Source organism: Arachis stenosperma, chromosome 10 (genome assembly GCF_014773155.1).
Source record: "Arachis stenosperma cultivar V10309 chromosome 10, arast.V10309.gnm1.PFL2, whole genome shotgun sequence".
Lineage (NCBI taxonomy): Eukaryota > Viridiplantae > Streptophyta > Magnoliopsida > Fabales > Fabaceae > Arachis > Arachis stenosperma.
Window position 1 is genome coordinate 115,918,675 of NC_080386.1, and position 8,783 is coordinate 115,927,457.

The 8,783-nt window shown below is 39.6% G+C and overlaps 1 non-coding gene across 1 annotated transcript; it reads right to left on the bottom strand.

Moving 5' to 3' along the window:
• Positions 1 to 6,898: 6,898 nt before the first annotated feature.
• Positions 6,899 to 7,006, bottom strand: LOC130959515 (small nucleolar RNA R71). The gene has a single exon (XR_009078590.1). It is a non-coding gene; the product is annotated as a small nucleolar RNA R71 (small nucleolar RNA).
• Between the last annotated feature and the right edge of the window lie 1,777 nt (positions 7,007 to 8,783).

Consider the following 8,783-nt stretch of genomic DNA (forward strand, 5'->3'; position numbering starts at 1 on the left):
AAGTGTTACATTTACTCCCAATTGGCTAGAGTATTGGTTTATATTCTTGATTATTGGGCACCAGTTCTTTTGAAAATCTTTTTCAAAAATAATTTTTCCTTAATTTAATCTTGTGCCAAACTTTAAGTTTGGTGTTTTCTTGTTGATCTTTCTTTAATTTTTCGAAAGTTTATCTTGGTTTTCTAAAAATTTTAAGTTTGGTGTTCTTTCTTTTGTTCTTGGTGTTCTTGTGAATCTTCAAGGTGTTCTTGAGTCTTTCTTGTGTTTTGATCTTAAAATTTTTAAGTTTGGTGTTTCTTGGTGTTTTCCCTCCAAAATTTTCAAAAATAAGGAACATTAGATCTAAAAATTTTAAGTCTTGTGTCTTTTATGTGTTTTTCTCTTTCATCATAAAATTCAAAATTCAAAAAAAAAATAACTTTTCTAACTAATTTTAAAAACTACATTTTCGAAATTTTTATATAAAATTCAGATTTCAATTTCAAATTTTTTCGAAAAATTTTCACAAAATATTTTCAATTTTTTCTCATATATTCCGTTTTTATTTATTCCATTACTATAAAATAAATAATATCAACATACATATCATCTCCCTTATTCCATCATGGAACTAAGTGGAAATGAACAGTCCAGGAGGACTCTGGGGTCATATGCTAATCCCACTACTGCTTCATATGGGAGTAGTATCTGTATACCCTCCATTGGAGTTAGTAGCTTTGAGTTGAATCCTCAGCTCATTATCATGGTGCAGCAAAACTGCAAGTATTCCGGTCTTCCACAGGAAGAACCTACAGAGTTTCTGGCACAATTTTTACAAATTGCTGACACAGTACATGATAAGAAAGTAGATCAGGATGTCTACAGATTATTACTGTTTCCATTTGCTGTAAAAGATCAAGCTAAGAGGTGGTTAAATAACCAACCTAAGAACAGCATAAAAACATGGAAACAGCTGTCAGAAAAATTCCTGAATCACTATTTCCCTCCAAAACGGATGACACAGCTAAGGCTAAGCATCCAAGGCTTCAAACAAGGAGACAATGAATCCCTTTATGATGCCTGGGAGAGATACAAAGAGATGCTAAGAAAATGCCCCTCTGAAATGTTTTCAGAATGGGTGCAATTAGACATCTTCTACTATGGGCTTACAGAAAAAGCTCAGATTTCTCTAGACCACTCAGCTGGTGGATCTATACATATGAGAAAAACAATTGAAGAAGCTCAAGAGCTTATTGATACAGTTGCCAGAAACCAGCATCTATACCTAAGCAGTGAATCTTCCATGAAAGAAGAAGCTAAAACAGTAACTGCTGAACTCAGTCCTGTAGATTAGGCTAATGAATTCAATCAGCAGCTGGACTTTCTAACCCAGCAACTAGCCGAATTCAAGGAAATACTACAGGAAACAAGAATGGCTAACAGGAATATGGAAGTACAGTTAAAGCAAATAGAAAAGCGACTGTCAAAACAAATAGCAGAAGAATGCCAAGCAGTTCAATTAAGAAGTGGGAAAACATTAAACACTTCACTTCAAAACAGCAAAAAGTCATGAAATGAACAAATGGCTACTCAAAATCCCTCTGAGGACAATCAGAGCCCAGAGAGGAATAATGCTGGCGCTGAACGCCCAGCCCATGCTCATTCCTGGCGTTCAACGCCAGAAACAAGCATGAATCTGGCGTTGAACGCCCAAAGGGAGCATGGTTCTGGCGTTCAGACGCCAGTAACAAATAAGGAGGTGGCGTCTAACGCCACTCCAGCTTCCACCCCTGGCATTCAAATGCCAGTGGGGGATCAGTCACATACAAGTGCTGATAACAACCCTTCTAAAAAGGCTTCCCAACTCACTTCTGTAGGTAATAAACCTGCAACAACTAAGGTTGAGGAATACAAAGCCAAAATGCCTTATCCTCAAAAACTCCGTCAAGCGGAACAGGATAAGCAATTTACCCGCTTTGCAGACTATCTCAGGACTCTTGAAATAAAGATTCCGTTTGCAGAAGCACTTGAGCAAATACCCTCTTATGCTAAGTTCATGAAAGAGATCTTAAGTCATAAGAAGGATTGGAGGGAAACTGAAAAGGTTTACCTTACTGAAGAATGCAGTGCAGTCATTCTGAAAAGCTTACCTGAGAAGCTTAAAGATCCTGGGAGCTTTATGATACCATGCACATTAGAGGGTACTTGTACTAAGCAAGCTCTATGTGACCTTGGGGCAAGTATCAACCTAATACCTGCATCTATTATCACAAAGCTTGGTTTGACTGAAGAGGTCAAACCAACCCGGATATGTCTTCAACTTGCTGATGGCTCCATTAAATACCCATCAGGCGTGATTGAAGACATGATTGTCAAGGTTGGGCCATTCGCCTTCCCTACTGACTTTGTGGTACTGGAAATAGAGGAGCACAAGAGTGCAACTCTCATTCTAGGAAGACCTTTCCTAGCAACTAGCCGAACCCTCATTGACGTCCAAAAAGGGGAAATAACCTCGAGAGTCAATGAGGAGGAGTGCAAGTTGAATGTTGTCAAGGCCATGCAACATCCAGACACCCCAAATGACTGCATGAGTGTTGATATTATTGACTCTCTGGTAAGAGAGGTCAAGATGACTGAGAGTCTCGAATCAGAGCTAGAAGACATCTTTAAAGATGTTCAGCCTGATCTGGAGGAATCAGAGAGAATAATAGAACCTCTGAAAATCCCTCAGGAAGAGGAGAAACCTCCCAAACCTGAGCTCAAACCATTACCACCATCCCTGAAATATGCATTTCTGGGAGAAGGTGATACCTTTCCTGTAATCATAAGCTATACCTTAGAGCCACAGGAAGAGGAAGCACTAATTAAAGTGCTAAGGACACACAAGACAGCTCTTGGGTGGTCCATCAGTGATCTTAAGGGCATTAGCCCAGCCAGATGCATGCACAAGATCTTACTGGAGGGTGACGCCAAGCCAGTGGTTCAACCACAAAGGCGGCTGAATCCAGCCATGAAGGAAGTAGTGCAGAAAGATGTCACTAAGTTACTAGAGGCTGGGATTATTTATCCTATTTCTGATAGCCCTTGGGTAAGCCCTGTTGATGAGCGGATAATTTGTATGCTTTTTGGCATTGTTTTTAGTATGTTTTTAGTAGTTTTAGTTGAGTTCTTAGTATATTTTTATTAGTTTTTAGTTAAAATTCACTTTTCTGGACTTTACTATGAGTTTGTGTGTTTTTCTGTGATTTCAGGTATTTTCTGGCTGAAATTGAGGGACCTGAGCAAAAATCTGATCCAGAGACTGAAAAGGACTGCAGATGCTGTTGGATTCTGACCTCCCTGCACTCGAAGTGGATTTTCTGGAGCTACAGAAGCCCAATTGGCGCGCTCTCAACGGCGTTGGAAAGTAGACATCCTGGGCTTTCCAGCAATATATGATAGTCTATACTTTGCCCAATATTTGATGGCCCAAACCGGCGTTCAAAGTCACCTCAAGAAATTCCAGCGTTAAACGCCGGAACTGGCACCTGATTGGGAGTTAAACGCCCAAACTGGCATAAAAGCTGGCGTTTAACTCCAAGACAAGTCTCTACACGAAAATGCTTCATTGCTCAGCCCAAGCACACATCAAGTGGGCCCGGAAGTGGATTTTTATGTCATTTACTCTTCTCTGTACACCCTAGGCTACTAGTTTTCTATAAGTAGGACCTTTTACTATTGTAAGAGATATAGAGAGTCTTTTGATCATGTTTTGATGATTGAACTCACTTTGGGAGGCTGGCCATTCGGCCATGCCTAGACCCTGTTCTTATGTATTTTCAACGGTGGAGTTTCTACACACCATAGATTAAGGTGTGGAGCTCTGCTGTACCTCGAGTATTAATGCAATTACTATTGTTCTTCCATTCAATTCCGCTTGTTCTTTTACCAAGATATCACTTGTTCTTCAATCTGATGAAGGTGATGATTGACACTCATCATCATTCTCACCTATGAACAAGGTGACTGACAACCATTCTTGTTCTACAAGCATCTGAGGCTTAGTGAATATCTCTTGGATTCTTTAATCGGAATCTTCGTGGTATAGGCAAGAACTGATGGCGGCATTCAAGAGAATCCGGAAGGTCTAACCTTGTCTGTGGTATTCTGAGTAGGATTCAATGATTGAATGACTGTGACGTGCTTCAAACCTGTAACCTGCTGGGCGTTGGTGACAGACGCAAAAGAATCACTGGATTCTATTCCAGTAGGGGAGGGAACCACACCGGTGATTGGCAGTACTGTGACAGAGTGCGTGCATTAGCTTTCACTGCGAGGATGGGAGGTAGCCATTGACAACGGTGAAACCCTACACAAGCTTGCCATGGAAAGGAGTAAGAAGGATTGGATGAAGACATTAGGAAAGCAGAGAGACGGAAGGGAAGGCATCTTCATACACTTGTCTGAAGCTCTTACACCAATGATGTACATAAGTATCCCTATCTTTATCTTTTATGTTATTTTCGTTCATCACTATACCCATTTGAGTCTGCCTGACTGAGATTACAAGATGACCATAGCTTGCTTCATACCACCAATCTCCGTGGGATCGACCTTACTCGCGTAAGGTTTATTACTTGGACGACCCAGTGCACTTGCTGGTTAGTTGTGCGAAGTTGTGTTTATGCCATGGTATTGAGCACCAAGTCGTTGGAGCCATTACCGGGGATTGTTCTGTGTAAAAGTATTGATCACAATTTCGTGCACCAAGTTTTTGGCGCCGTTGCCGGGGATTGTTCTTGTGTATGGACAACTGACGGTTCATCTTGTTGCTTAGATTAGGCATTTATTTTTTTTGAAATTCTTGAAGATGAATTCTAGAGTTTCATGATGATTTGCTGAAATCTGGCTGGCTGTAAAGCCATGTCTAATTTCATTGGACCGAGGTTTCAACTTATCATCACAAGAGCTTGTTGATCTTGCTTTTGGAGCAGTGATCTGCTAAGGCTTGGCTGGCCTTTGGCCATGTCTAGTGTTTTGGACCGAAGCTTTCTTTGAAAGCTTGGCTGGCTGTGAAGCCATGTCTAATTCCTGGACCGGAGTCTTAGACTAGCATTGCACTGATTCCTGGAATTCTCATTAAGGATTTTGATGTTTTCACTTAATTTTCGAAAAACACAAAAAAAAAATTCACAAAAACCATAAAACCCAAAAATATTTGATGTTTCTTGCTTGAGTCTAGTGTCTCATCTTTAGTTTGGTGTCAATTGCATGCATTCATTCTTGTGTCTTAAGGATCTTCAAATAATTCTTGATGATTTCTTACTCTGATCTTTGAATTCTTTTGACTTGAGTGTTTATGTGTCTCATATAGTGTCAGTAGTACACAAACTGCTAAGTTTGGTGTCTTGCATGCATTGTTATTTGATTCTTGTTGCATTTTGATTATTAAAAATCCAAAAATATTTTTAATTTGTGTCTTTTCAAGTCAATAACACAAAGAATTGAAGATTCAGAACATACTGCAGAGGAATTATACAGAAAAAGCTGGGCATTCAAAAATGCCCAGTGAAGAAGACAGACTGGCGTTTAAACGCCAGCCAGGGTACCTGGTTGGGCGTTTAACGCCCAAAAAGGGTGCATTTTGGGCGTTAAACGCTAGAATGGATACCATTCTGGGCGTTTAACGCCAGGATGGTGCTAGGGGGAAGATTTTGTTTTCAAATCAATTTTTTTTCAAGTTTTCAAAATTTTTCAAAATCAAATCTTTTTCAAATCATATCTTTTCAATCAAATGTTTTCAAAATCAATTTCTTTCCTTTTTCAAAGATACTTACTAACAATTAATGATTTGATTGAACATTTTTTGCCTTTTCTGTTGAGGAAGGTTTTATGTTTGAATCATATCTTTTCTTGTTAGGCAAGTCAATTATTTTTAAAAATCAAATCTTTTCAAAATTGTTTTCAAATCAAATCTTTTTAAAATGTTTTTCAAATCATATCTTCTCAATCATTTTTTTTTAAACCAATCATATCTTCTTAACCACATCTTTTTCAAAATAGTTTTCAATCAAATCTTTTTGATTTCTAATCTAAAAATCTTTTTCAAAAATCACTTGATTTCTTTTCCACTTTTATTTTCGAAAATCAATTAGTGTTTTTCAAAAATGTTTTCAAAATATTTTAATTAATTTTCGAAAATCTTCTTCCCTCCTGCTCACATCCTTCTATTTATGGAGTACTACTCCTTCTTAATGCACAATTCGAACCTTATCTAAGTAAAGTTCGAATTCTTCTTCTCCTTCTTCTTTCTATTCCTCTTTTCCTCTGACACCTTAAGGAATCTCTATACTGTGACATAGAGGATTCCACACTTTCTTGTTCTCTTCTCTTTCATATGAGCAGGAGCAGAGACAAAGGCATTCTTGTTGAAGCTGACCCTGAACCCGAAAGGACCTTGAAGAGAAAGCTAAGAGAAGCCAAAGCACAACTCTCTTTAGAGGACCTGACCGAATTCTTCAAAGAAGAAGAAGACATGGCAGCCGAAAATAACAATAATGCAAACAATGCAAGGAAGGTTCTGGGTGACTTTACTGCACCTACTCCTGATTTTTATGGGAGAAGCATCTCTATCCCTGCCATTGGAGCAAACAACTTTGAGCTTAAGCCTCAATTAGTTTCTCTAATGCAACAGAATTGCAAGTTCCATGGACTTCCAATGGAAGATCCTCATCAGTTCTTAGCTGAATTCTTGCAAATCTGTGACACAGTCAAGACTAATGGGGTTGACCCTGAGGTCTATAGACTGATGCTATTCCCTTTTGCTGTAAGAGACAGAGCTAGAATATGGTTGGACTCTCAACCTAAAGAAAGCCTGGACTCTTGGGAAAAGCTAGTCAATGCCTTCTTGGCAAAGTTCTTTCCACCACAAAGATGGAGTAAGCTTAGAGTGGAAGTCCAAACCTTCAGACAGAAGGATGGAGAATCCCTCTATGAAGCTTGGGAAAGATACAAACAATTAATCAGAAAATGTCCTTCTGACATGCTTTCTGAATGGAGCATCATAGGTATTTTCTATGATGGTCTCTCTGAACTATCCAAGATGTCTTTGGATAGCTCTGCTGGAGGATCTCTTCATCTGAAGAAGATGCCTACAGAGGCTCAAGAGCTCATTGAAATGGTTGCAAATAACCAATTCATGTACACTTCTGAAAGGAATCCTGTGAACAATGGGACAAGTCAGAAGAAAGGAGTTCTTGAGATTGACACTCTGAATGCCATTTTGGCTCAGAACAAAATATTGACTCAACAAGTCAATTTGATTTCTCAAAGTCTGTCTGGAATGCAAAATGCACCAAGCAATACTAAGGATGCTTCATCTGAGGAAGAAGCTTATGATCCTGAGAACCCTTCAATGGAAGAGGTGAATTACCTAGGAGAACCCTATGGTAACACCTATAATTCTTCATGGAGAAATCACCCAAATCTCTCATGGAAGAATCAAGAGAGACCTCAACAAGGTTTCAATAATAATGGTGGAAGAAACAGGTTTAACAATGGCAAACCTTTTTCATCATCTTCTCAGCAACAGACAGAGAATCCTAAGCAGAATCCCTCTGACTTAGCAACCATGGTCTCTGATCTAATCAAAACCACTCAAAGTTTCATGAATGAAACAAGGTCCTCCATTAGAAATTTGGAAGGACAAGTGGGACAGCTGAGCAAGAAAGTTACTGAACTCCCTCCAAGTACTCTCCCAAGCAACACAGAAGAAAATCCAAAAGGAGAGTGCAAAGCCATCAATATGGCCGAATTTGGAGAGGATGGAGAGGCAGTGAACGCCACTGAGGAAGACCTCAATGGGCGTGCACTAGCCTCCAATGAGTTCCCCAATGAGGAACTATGGGAATCTGGGACTCAAAATGAGACCATAGAGATTCCATTGGACTTACTTCTGCCATTCATGAGCTCTGATGAGTATTCTTCCTCTGAAGAGGATGAGTATGTCACTGAAGAGCAAGTTGCTAAATACCTTGGGGCAATCATGAAGCTAAATGACAAGTTATTTGGAAATGAGACTTGGGAGAATGAACCTCCTTTGCTCACCAAAGAACTGGATGACTTGTCTAGGCAGAAATTACCTCAAAAGAGACAAGACCCTGGGAAGTTTTCCATACCTTGTACCATAGGCACCATGACCTTCAAGAAGGCTCTGTGTGACTTAGGGTCAAGTGTAAACCTCATGCCTCTCTCAGTAATGGAGAAGTTAGGGATCTTTGAGGTACAAGCTGCAAAAATCTCATTAGAGATGGCAGACAACTCAAGAAAACAAGCTCATGGACTTGTAGAGAATATTTTGGTAAAGGTTGAAGACCATTACATTCCTACTGATTTCATAGTCCTAGAGACTGGGAAGTGCATGGATGAAACCATCATCCTTGGCAGACCCTTCCTAGCCACAGCAAAAGCTGTGATTGATGTTGATAGAGGTGAACTGATCATTCAAGTGAATGAAGAATCCTTTGTGTTTAAGGCTCAAGGATATCCCTCTATCACCATAGAGATGAAGCATGAAGAGTTTCTCTCAAATCAGAGTCAAGAAGAGCCCCCACAGTCAAACTCTAAGTTTGGTGTTGGGAGGCCACAACCAAACTCTAAGTTTGGTGTTGAACCCCCACATTCAAACTCTAAGTTTGGTGTTGGGAGGTTCCAACATTGCTCTGAGTATCTGTGAGGCTCCATGAGAGCCCTCTGTCAAGCTACTGACATTAAAGAAGCGCTTGTTGGGAGGCAACCCAATGATTATAATTTATATAGTTTCTTTT